At 47.2% G+C, this 12,495-nt stretch overlaps 1 protein-coding gene across 2 annotated transcripts in view; it reads left to right on the forward strand.

Moving 5' to 3' along the window:
• The first annotated feature begins 9,286 nt into the window (after positions 1 to 9,286).
• SLCO5A1 (solute carrier organic anion transporter family member 5A1) overlaps positions 9,287 to 12,495 on the forward strand; it is a 170,924-nt gene continuing 167,715 nt past the window's right edge. For both annotated transcript variants that reach the window (XM_077270631.1, XM_077270632.1), the window contains exon 1: positions 9,287 to 9,494. The gene's annotated coding sequence lies outside the window, so the exon portion shown is untranslated. The remainder of the gene's footprint in view (positions 9,495 to 12,495) is intronic.

The following is a 12,495-nucleotide window of genomic DNA, read 5'->3' on the forward strand; positions in this document are numbered from 1 at the left end:
CTAATGTTAAAAATAATAAAAAAATAAATAAAAAATCGTGATATTCTCACCTTCCGGCGTATCTCGCAGCCTTCCCGCTCCTCCCGCTCCCAGTAATGCCTCGCGGCAATGACCCCAGATGACGTAGCAGTCTCGCAAGACTGCTACATCATCACAGGTCATTCCTGCAAAGCATCACTGGGAACGGAAGCATCTCGAGGAGCGGGAAGGCTGCAAGGGACGCCGGAAGGTGAGAACATCACGATTTTTTATTTTAATTCTTTTTTTTAAACAGTTATATGGTTCCCAGGGCCTGGAGAAGAGTCTCCTCTCCTCCAGCCTGGGTACCAACCGCACATGATCTGCTTACTTCCCGCATGGTCGGCATAGCCACATGCAGAAAGTAAGCGGATCAATGCATTCCTATGTGTGCGGAATCCCCACAATTCCGCACGAAGAATGAACATGCTGCGTTTTTTTCCGGAATGCGATTCCGCCACGGAAAAAAAACGCAACATGTGCACAAAAATTGCGGATTGCATTCTAATAATAGGATGCTTAATGTATGCGTTTTTTTCGTGGTTTTATTGCGAAAAATCCTGAACGTGTGCACATAGCCTAAAAACGACACAAGCAGAATAAAATCATTTACCGGTAATTGAAATAATGACACAGACTCCTTTATTTGAAATAAACATAAAAAAGCACAGTTAGGCCGGTTTCACATGTCCTGATATTTCCGCTATTGGAAAAAAACGGTGCTGGAGATGTCAGTGTCCATATGTGTAATACGTGTGCAAAATGTGTGGCAAACGCATGCCGCCTGTGCGCTGCATCAGTACCACAAAACGAGCACCAGGGAAGCAGCAGTGTAGTAAGTACTGCCGGGTGCTGAAGATGGCTCTCATCATTCTCCCCTGCTCTGCCGGCGATCAGCGTGAGCAGGAGGAGAATGATGAGTGTTGTATTCAAGCGAGAACAATTTCTCAACGTGATCTGCGGTGAAGTCACTGAGCTTCAACTGCGGTGACCTCAATCAGGGCTGCCACTAGGAATTTCGGGGCCCCATACTGGCAAAATTTTCGGGGCCCCCTTGAGACTCCGCTCAGGCTCCACCCCAGCCCCACCTCTATGCTCCACCCCTTGAACTGTCCACAGTCCCACAGCTCTCTCTTGGAAAAGCTCCACTTCTCACCTATCACACATTAGCAGTTCCCATCACCAGATCACACATATAGCCGGCAGCTTTTGTTTTGGCCAAAAAGATTTTTTAAGCCGCCACCATAACACGGTAGACACTTTTGGCCGGGCCCTACTCTGCTGTAACCTATTAAATATTTGTTAAAATATGCAATACAATTTAGGTATATTTTTATTTATTTTTCAATTTTTAAAATGACCAATAATATCACATACAAGGAACAAATACTACCGCACCATGTCCAAACCACATATTACCACCACAGTGATCGAACAATAACAAATACAGGGAACAAATACCGCTACACCATGATCAGACCACATATTACCACCACATAGTGATCAAATAGCACATACAAGGGACAAATACCGCAACACCATGTCCAGACCACATATTACCACCACATAGTGACTGAATACTACAATACAGATCAGTAATAAAAAAAACCCCAAAATACTATCAAGATCAGTGCCATTATACACAGGAGATCTGTACTTAGTATGCAGTGTCCATGTACAGGTAATACAGTGATCACTGGTGATATTATACACAGGAGCTCTGTATATAGTATACAGTGTATAGTGTCAGTGTACAGGTAACACACTGACTCACCAGTGACTTCTCTAGGTGAAGTCTTTCATCTTTCATCCAGCACAGACCGCCATCACTTCTTCCAGCCAGGACTCGTCTCTGCAGGAAATAACACAGTTATCTCGAGCTCCACTTGCAGAACACATTACTTAGTTTTCCCCAACTTCTACATTACACCACATGAAGAAAAAGAGGTAACATAGTGTCACTCTACACAGTAACAGGACCGCCCCCCCATTTAACCCCTTCACCCCCAAGGGTGGTTTGCACGTTAATGACCGGGCCAATTTTTACAATTCTGACCACTGTCCCTTTATGAGGCTATAACTCTGGAACGCTTTGACGGATCTTGGCGATTCTGACATTGTTTTCTCGTGACATATTGTACTTCATGTTAGTGGTAAAATTTATTCGATATAACTTGCGTTTATTTGTGAAAAAAATGGAAATTTGGTGAAAATTTTGAAAATTTTGCAATTTTCCAACTTTGAATTTTTATGCCCTTAAATCACAGACATATGTCATGCAAAATACTTAATAAGTAACATTTCACACATGTCTACTTTACATCAGTACAATTTTGGAACCAAAATTTTTTTTTGTGACGGAGTTATAAGGGTTAAAAGTTGACCAGCAATTTCTCATTTTTACAACACCATTTTTTTTTAGGGACCACATCTCATTTGAAGTCATTTTGAGGGGTCTATATGATAGAAAATACTCAAGTGTGACACCATTCTAAAAACTGCACCCCTCAAGGTGCTCAAAACCACATTCAAGAAGTTTATTAAACCTTCAGGTGTTTCACAGGAATTTTTGGAATGTTTAAATAAAAATGAACATTTAACTTTTTTTCACACAAAATTTATTTCAGCTCCAATTTGTTTTATTTTACCAAGGGTAACAGGAGAAAATGGACCCCCAAAGTTGTTGTACAATTTGTCCTGAGTACGCTGATACCCCATATGTGGGGGTAAACCACTGTTTGGGCGTATGGCAGAGCTCGGAAGGAAAGGAGCGCCATTTGACTTTTCAATGCAAAATTGACTGGAATTGAGATGGGACGCCATGTTGCATTTGGAGAGCCCCTGATGTGCCTAAACACTGAAACCCCCTACAAGTGACACCATTTTGGAAAGTAGACCCCCTAAGGAACTTATCTTGATGTGTGGTGAGCACTTTGACCCACCAAGTGCTTCACAGAAGTTTATAATGCAGAGCCGTAAAAATAAAAAATCATATTTTTTCACAAAAATGATCTTTTTGCCCCCAATTTTTTATTTTCCCAAGGGTAAGAGAAGAAATTGGACCCCAAAAAATGTTGTGCAATTTGTCCTGAGTACGATGATACCCCATATGTGGGTGTAAACCATTGTTTGGGCGCAAATCACTACAGATTATAACGCAGAGCCGTGAAAATAATTTTTTTTTTCTCTCAAAAATGATTTTTTAGCCCCCAGTTTTGTATTTTCACAAGGGTAACAGGATAAATTAGACCCCAAAAGTTGTTGTCCAATTTGTCCTGAGTACGCTGATACCCCATATGTGGGGGGGAACCACTGTTTGGGTGCATGACAGAGCTCGGAAGGGAAGGAGCGCCATTTGGAATGCAGCCTTAAATGGATTGGTCTGCAGGCGTCACGTTGCATTTGCAGAGCCCCTGATGTACCCAAACAGTACAAACCCCCCACAAGTGACCCCATATTGGAAACTAGACCTCCCAAGGAACTTATCTAGATGTGTTGTGAGAACTTTGAACCCCCAAGTGTTTTACTACAGTTTATAACGCAGAGCCGTGAAAATAAAACATCTTTTTTTCCCACAAAAATGATTTTTAGCCCCCCAAATTTTTATTTTCCTAAGGATAACAAGAGAACTTGGACCCCAGAAGTTGTTGTTCAATTTGTCCCGAGTACACTGATAACACATATGTTGGGGTAAACCCCTTTTTGGGCGCACGGGAGAGCTCGGAAGGGAAGGAGCACTGTTTTACTTTTTCAACGCAGAATTGGCTGGAATTGAGATTGGACGCCATGTCGCGCTTGGAGAGCCCCTGATGTGCCTGGACAGTGGAAACGCCCCAATTCTACCTGAAACCCTAACCCAAACACACCCCTAACCCTAATCCCAACGGTAACCCTAACCACACCCCTAGCCCTGACACACCCATAATTCTAATCCCAACCCTAATCCAAACGTAAATGTAATCCAAACCCTAACCCTAACTTTAGCCCCAACCCTAACTTTAGCCCCAACCCTAACTTTACCTCCAACCCTAGCCCTAACCCTACCCCTAACCCTAAACGTGACTGAAATACATGGCACTGAAATACGTGGCACTGAAATACGTGGCACTGAAATACGTGGCACTGAAATACGTGATACGTGGCACTTAAATACGTGGCACTGAAACACGTGGCACTGAAATACGTGATACGTGGCACTGAAATACGTGGCACTGAAATACGTGGCACTTAAATACGTGGCACTGAAATATGTGATACGTGGCACTGAAATACGTGGCACTGAAATACGTGGCACTTAAATACGTGGCACTTAAATACGTTTCACTTAAATACGTGGCACTTAAATACGTGGCACTTAAATACGTGGCACTTAAATACGTGGCACTGAAATACGTGGCACTGAAATACGTGGCACTTAAATACGTGGCACTTAAATACGTGGCACTTAAATACGTGGCACTGAAATATGTGATACGTGGCACTTAAATACGTGGCACTGAAACACGTGGCACTGAAATACGTGATACGTGGCACTGAAATACGTGGCACTGAAATACGTGGCACTGAAATACGTGGCACTGAAATACGTGGCACTGAAATACGTGGCACTGAAATACGTGATACGTGGCACTGAAATACGTGATACGTGGCACTGAAATACGTGGCACTGAAATACGTGGCACTGAAATACGTGATACGTGGCACTGAAATACATGGCACTGAAATACGTGGCACTGAAATACGTGGCACTATGACTGTCAGAAAATGTTCATTAAACGGTTAGGGGTGAGGTTAGGGGTAGAGTTAGGGTTAGGGTTTGGATCCCTTTATCACCTTGATGGTGGTGGGTGGCTTTTCAGTGTGTTTTCTGTTTTTTTTCGATAAAAATGCATGCGTTTTTAACGCAAACAAACGCATGTGCTTAAAAACGCAAGAAAATACTGCAGGTTGTATTTCTGAAAATGAACGCATGCAGAAAAAAACCGCATGCGTTTGAAAACGCGACCAAACGCGTACAAAAAAAACGCATGCGTTTTCAATGTTAAATATAGGGAAAAAACGCATGCGTTTTTTTGTGCAAAAAACGCTGCAGACAAAAACGCAAGTGTGAAACCAGCGACGCTTTTTATAGCAAAAAAGTTTTTGCGTCTCCACATTTTGAGACCTATAATTTTTCCACATTTTGCTCCACAGAGTCATGTGAGGTCTTGTTTTTTGCGGGACGAGTTGACGTTTTTATTGGTAACATTTTCGGACACGTGACCGTTTTTGATCGCTTTTTATTCCGATTTTTGTGAGGCAGAATGACCAAAAACCTGCTATTCATGAATTTCTTTTGGGAGAGGCGTTTATACCGTTCTGCGCTTGGTAAAATTGATAAAGCATTTTTATTCGTCGGGTCAGTATGATTACAGCGATATCTCATTTATATCATTTTTTTATGTTTTGGCGCTTTTATACGATAAAAACTATTTTATAGAAAAAATAATTATTTTGGTATCGCTTTATTCTCAGGACTATAACTTTTTTATTTTTTTGCTGATGATGCTGTATGGCGGCTTGTTTTTTGCGGGACAAGATGACGTTTTCAGCGGTACCATGGATATTTATATCTGTCTTTTTGATCGCGTGTTATTCCACTTTTTGTTCGGCGGTATGGTAATAAAGCGTTGTTTTTTGCCTCGTTTTTTTTTTTTTTTTCTTACGGTGTTTACTGAAGGGGTTAACTAGTGGGGCAGTTTTATAGGTTGGGTCGTTACGGACGCGGCGATACTAAATATGTGTACTTTTATTGTTTTGTTTTTTTTATTTAGATAAAGAAATGTATTTATGGGAATAATATATATATTTTTTTTATTATTTATTTAGGATTTTTTTTTTTTTTTTTTACACATGTGGAAAATTTTTTTTTTTACTTTTTTACTTTGTCCCAGGGGGGGACATCACAGATCATTGATCTGGCAGTGTGCACAGCACTCTGCCAGATCGACGATCTGCTGTGCAGGGCTGCAGGCTTACCAAGCGCCTGCTCTGAGCAGACACTCGGTAAGCCACCTCCTTCCCTGCAGGACCCGGATGCCGCGGCCATCTTGGATCCGGGACCTGCAGCCAGGAAGGAGGTAGGAGACCCTCGCAGCAACGCGATCACATCGCGTTGCTCCGGGGGTCTCAGGGAAGCCCGCAGGGAGCCCCCTCCCTGCGCGATGCTTCCCTATACCGCCGGTACACTGCGATCATGTTTGATCGCGGTGTGCCGGGGGTTAATGTGCCGGGGGCGGTCCGTGACCGCTCCTGGCACATAGTGCCGGATGTCAGCTGCGATAGGCAGCTGACACCCGGCCGCGATCGGCCGCGCTCCCCCCGTGAGCGCGGCCGATCGCGTATGACGTACTATCCCGTCGGCGGTCATACGGGCCCACCCCACCTCGACGGGATAGTACGTCAGATGTCAGGAAGGGGTTAAAACAGTATACTCAAAAAATAAAATAAATACATCACTGCAGTAATAATATACCTTATATAGCCCCTATAGTAATAATATTCCCCATCCTGACTGTTGTGAATTCTGTTCTCGAGCTCCCTCCTGTGGTTATGAATGGTACTTCGGCGAGTTCTGTTCATGGACTCCCTCTGGTGGCTGTGAGTGAAGCAGCTGGTTCTGAGATTCCTTCTCCAGCTGATCTCGTTCAGGTCTTGGCTGGCTGCTCTATTTAACTCCACTCAGATCGTTACTTGATGCCAGCTGTCAATGTCCTAGTACTGGTTCAGTTCTCTTGGATCTTTCAGATGACCTGTCTACTTCAGCAAAAGCTAAGTCCCTGCTAGCTTATTTGTTACCATTGTGTTTTTGTCCAGCTTGCTATTATATTTAATCTTGTTAGCTGGAAGCTCTGGGATGCAGAGTGGCACCACCGCGCCGTGAGTCGGTGCGGTGGTTTCTTTTGCACACTCTGCGTGGTTTTTTGTTAGTTTTTTATGCTGACCGCAAAGATACCTTTCCTATCCTCAGTCTGTTTAGTTCAGTCTGGCCTCCTATGCTGAAACCTATTTTATTTCTGTGTTTGTGACTTCCATCTTAACTCACAGTCAATATATGTGGGGGCTGCCTATTTCTTTGGGGAATTTCTCTGAGGCAAGGTAGGCTGTATTTTCTATCTTTAGGGGTAGCTAGCTCTTAGGCTGTAAAGAGGCGTCTAGGCAGAGTCAGGAACGCTCCACGGCTATTTCTAGTTGTTGTTGATAGAATTAGGGGTTGCGGTCAGCAGAGCTCATCCTGTATTGCTAGTTTGCTCATCTGGTCATTTCTAGTGCTCCTAACCACCAGCCCAACATAACACCTGGCCCCCGTGCGTCTCATTCCTGGCGTCAGCCATATGATCTCCCATCCTGCCCTCATGAGTATCCATTCTGCCCCATATGATTTCCCCATCCTGCCCCATCTGTCTCCATCGTATGCATCCTGTCCCATCTGTCTCTAATTCTGCCCCCAGTGTCTCCAATCATGCCCCCATGTCTTTCATCCTGCCCCGTGTCTCCATTCTGCCCCCCAAGTCTGCATTCCTGCCACGTGTCTCCAATCATGCCCCCTGTGTCTCCATTCTGCCCCATGTGTCTCCAATCATGCCCCCTGTGTCTCCATTCTGCCCCATCTGTCTCCAGTCATGCCCCCAGTGTCTCCAGTCATGCCCCCATGTCTTTCATCCTGCCCCCTGTGTCTCCAATCATGCCCCGTATCTCCAATCATGCCCCGTATCTCCATTCTGCCCCCTGTGTCTTGCATTCTGCCCCAATGTCCAGCATTCTGCCCATGTCCAGCATTCTGCCCCTGTGTCCAGCATTCTGCCCCCGTGTCTCACAGTCTGCCCCTGTGTCCAGCATTCTGCCCGTGTCCAGCATTCTGCCCCCGTGTCTGATAGTCTGCCCGTGTCCAGCATTCTGCCCCCGTGTCTCACAGTCTGCCCGTGTCCAGCATTCTGCCCCGTGTCTCACAGTCTGCCTCTGTGTCCAGCATTCTGCCCCCGTGTCCAACATTCTGCCCCTGTTTCCAGTATTCTGCCCCCATGTCTCACAGTCTGCCCCGTGTCCAACATTCTGCCCCGTGTCCAACATTCTGCCCCTGTGTCTCACAGTCTGCCCCTGTATCCAGCATTCTGCCCCCATGTCCAGCATTCTGCCCCCCGTCTCACAGTCTGCCCCTGTGTCCAGCATTCTGCCCCTGTGTCCATAATTCTGCCCCGTGTCCAGCACTCTGCCCCTGTGTCCAGCATTCTGCCCCCGTGTTTCACAGTCTGCCCCTGTGTCCAGCATTCTGCCCCTCTGTCCACCAGGCCCCATATGCCAGTCAGGGCAGTAATACCCTGATTACCCTGACCTCAATGACTTTTTCCCACGATGCAGAGGTCATCGCATTTCAGCCAAGCTGGGTACGCAGCCTCAGTGACCGGAGGTAACCTCAATGATGTCACCACTAGTCACTGAACCTGCGAGCAGCTCATTCCCCAGTGGTTCTCAGCCTGGACGGTCAAATCTTGGCACCATCCAGATTGGAAACTGTATATCCCCCAGGCATGAATTACAGCACCTCTGCCAGTCCTCAGTTCTGCAGCTCCTCCCTCTGCCGCTCCTCAGTTCTGCAGCTCCTCACCTCTGCCAGTCCTCAGTTCTGCATCTCCTCACCTCTGCCAGTCCTCAGTTCTGCATCTCCTCACCTCTGCCAGTCCTCAGTTCTGCAGCTCCTCAGTTCTCCAGCTACTCACCTCTGCCAGTCCTCAGTTCTCCGGCTCCTCACCTCTGCCGGTCCTCAGTTCTGCAGCTCCTCACCTCTGCCGGTCCTCAGTTCTGCAGCTCCTCACCTCTGCCGGTCCTCAGTTCTGCAGCTCCTCACCTCTGCCGGTCCTCAGCTCTGCAGCTCCTCACCTCTGCCAATCCTCAGTTTTGCAGCTCCACACCTCTGCCGGTCCTCAGTTCTCCGGCTCCTCACCTCTGCCGGTCCTCAGTTCTCCGGCTCCTCACCTCTGCCAGTCCTCAGTTCTGCAGCTCCTCACCTCTGCCGGTCCTCAGCTCTGCAGCTCCTCACCTCCCCTCACTCCTGTGCTTGCCCCGGAGATCCTCCGCTGTCACATGTCACTCATCGTCCTGAGCGCTGAGCACCAGTGGTGGGCGGGGCATCTCAGCAGGTGGGGAGGGCTGGGAGAGAACAGACGGACAATAGGAATGCTGCGCCCTGATTGGCTGACAGTCCCTGCTCTCCTCTCTCTGATTGGCTCACAGGGCTGCGCTTGCCCCTTGCATCCCACTAGAGCAGCTTGTGAGGCAGAAGAGAGTGGATGTGTGGCCGGAGATTCCCCTAGTCCTGGGGATAACGGGAGCAGTGACCGGGCAGCGCGTCAGGGCTTCTCCTCCTCCCTGTGGTAAGAGCCTGCGCCCGGCGGAGCACGCATGGTGACTGTGCACACACAGCGGACGCGGCTCGCACGGTGAGTAGTGAGCTCTACTACATCTCTGCATTTTGCACTTTATTTGCCCCATAACTCCGTTATAAAGCGCCGGTGTCTGTGTGTGAGCCGTGCCTGTGCTGCACTCATCCCTCAGCTCATGTTACCCAGCCCTCCAGCCTCACCCCTGAGGGGGAGACAAAGGCACAAGCTGAGGATGGGATTACAGGAACAAAGGGGCAACGCTGGCACTGGTGGGCTGTGTGCTGGCACTGGTGGGCTGTGTGCTGGCACTGGTGGGCTGTGTGCTGGCACTGGTGGGCTGTGTGCTGGCACTGGTGGGCTGTGTGCTGGCACTGGTGGGCTGTGTGCTGGCACTGGTGGGCTGTGTGCTGGCACTGGTGTGCGGTGTGCTGGCACTGGTGGGCTGGCACTGGTGGGCTGTGTGCTGGCACTGGTGGGCTGTGTGCTGGCACTGGTGGGCTGGCACTGGTGGGCTGTGTGCTGGCACTGGTGGGCTGGCACTGGTGGGCTGTGTGCTGGCACTGGTGGGCTGGCACTGGTGGGCTGTGTCCTGGCACTGGTGGGCTGTGTGCTGGCACTGGTGGGCTCTATACAGATGGTGCAGTCAGGATCAGACCTCACTGTACAGGACACCAGTTAACCCCTTGCCTGCCTCTAGCCTCATGGTCTGTGCGGGGCATGCTCCTGTATAGCACTGACATAGCAGAGGCAGCTCTGCGGTCAGTCACCTGGTGTGCCCTGATACACTCTGTGCATTGTCGCCCTATTAGATTACTGGCTCCTTCTCACTGTGTCCTGCCATGTTCCAGCTCATCTCCTTGCAAAAGCTGCCAGAACACTTAATATGATCCCCTTAGTCCTTGGAGGAAAAAAGGAAGCTGTCAGTGCTATATAAAGTCCTAACTGCAGCGGCATCAGTGGTGTATTGTGCCGCCTGATAATGGGCTCCGCTTACCATGTGTTACATGCATCTATTCATTGGGAGCCAAATACGGGGCATTTCTTCTCTCTCGCCCACGGGCATGGTGGCGTTGGCTCTGGATGGCTTTGTATTTTATCTTGCATGGCCCATCAGTGTCGCCACATAACGACAGACTTCTTGTGTGATTATTTGCTGGGATTTAACAAAATGAAGAACTTGGCACTCAATTAGAGATGTGGTGAAATAACGTTCCTTTTATTATTGCATCGAAGGTTGTGTTAAATGTTTTCGGTCTTACATCAGACCTTCATCAGAACTAAAAAGGTGTGTAGGGGGGAAATATACAGAAGAAAGAGGGGTCGTATAATACATAGAAATGATAAAATCGCAGTACAAGTGAACACAATACAATCATGCAATTTGTCTAGTAGGAGCTCAGACGTTATTACATTCATAACTCTGTCCTTCATGTATAGAACAATTATTTAAAGTAACAGTTCAGAGAGATAAATGCAAGGAATGTAAACAGTTAATAATAAAGTATTGGTCATTCAAGCTAGTATGACTTTAGGAAAAAGCATCCATTAGGTTCCTACAAGGGATCTGGGTGAGGGAGTGTCCAGTTGATCACTTTAGGTGAAGGAAACATATAGAGCATGTGAGACTCCTGATTTCATAGATGCAGGTTTTCCAGTATAAGGTCAGTGAAATCATAGGGAGACCCAGAAGGGAAGAGGAAGAAGACCTGGGGAGGGGGGTAAGAGCATTGTTAGTCACAGTTCAGTAGCATGATGAAAGCTGGTGGGAAGTAGAGGGAATCATATAGCCCCTGGTCATATAATGGTAATGGGGAGAGGCTACCTGAATGCCTGGAAGGAGGAACCACGGAAAGTCGGCGCTTGTGTAGTGCAACCTGCATAGCTTGTGAAGGGTGAAGGGGCTGCCTGCAGGGAGCACACGCCGGGAATAGTAGTGAACTAAAGAAGAGCCCCCCAGGGAGAAAAGAAACACAGAGAAATAGAGTTCACATATTCACATGGGTGCTCATACTATAGCATAGCTTACCAGAAGGTGATGGGTAAAGTGTGAATAATCAAAGTTTTATCAATTCTAAAAAGAATAAAAGAGAATGTATGTATATACAGTATATATAATTAGTACAAAGTATAGCAAGGGATTTGTAAGTTATGCATGATTCATGAATGAAATAGAGCAAAGAGACATAAAGGCACCCCAAGGGGGTCTATAAGAATCTTGCAACATCATAGTCCTTGTTTAGGCCTTTAGGCTCCAAAGTTTGTAGTGAGAAGATCCAGAAGGCTTCTCGTTTTTTAAGGGTTTTGACCCTGTTCTGACCTCTTCTTGATGGTTCGATCTGTTCCAAAACCTGGAACCTCAGTTAAGTCAAATTAGGGCCCAAGTTATGAACATGGAAGGGAAGGGATAGATGGACTTTGTTACATCTGATGTTGGACTTGTGTTGTGAGATCCTATCTCTCACCGGCTGGGTTGTTTCCCCTTCATTAACGTCCCCGGCGCCTGCATAGTTATTTTTTTTTTCGGGCATGCACAGTTGTGTTGCCCTTCGAACTTACAGCGCAGGCGCCGGGGACGCTAATGAAGGAAGAGGAGGCGCCGCCCGGCGCACAGAGGCCATGATTGACAGCTGTGAGGCGTCTGGATTAGGGGGGAAAGACCTGCCCCCCCTGGCGATTTCACGGTATGAGGGACAAATTTCAAAAGCGATTCTTTCAGCAGTGCCAGGGACCCAAACTAAAAGAGCCACCTTGTCAGAATGCAGCATTAGTGCAGCACAAGGTGGCTCTTTTAGTTACAAACGCCTTGGGTGACAGTTTCCCTTTTAAAGGGACTCTGTCACGTGAATTTGGAGGGAACAATTTTCAGTCATATGGTCGGGGTTTTCGGGTGTTTGATTCACCCTTTCCTTACCCGCTGGTTGCATGCTGACTGCAGTATTGAATTGAAGTTCATTCTCTGTCCTCCATAGTAGATGCCTGCGTTAGGCAAGATTGCCTTGTGCAGGCGTGTACTACGGAGGACAGAGAATGAACTTCAATCCAATATTGCAGCCAGAAT

The sequence above is a fragment of the Ranitomeya variabilis genome, chromosome 6, assembly GCF_051348905.1.
Source record: "Ranitomeya variabilis isolate aRanVar5 chromosome 6, aRanVar5.hap1, whole genome shotgun sequence".
Lineage (NCBI taxonomy): Eukaryota > Metazoa > Chordata > Amphibia > Anura > Dendrobatidae > Ranitomeya > Ranitomeya variabilis.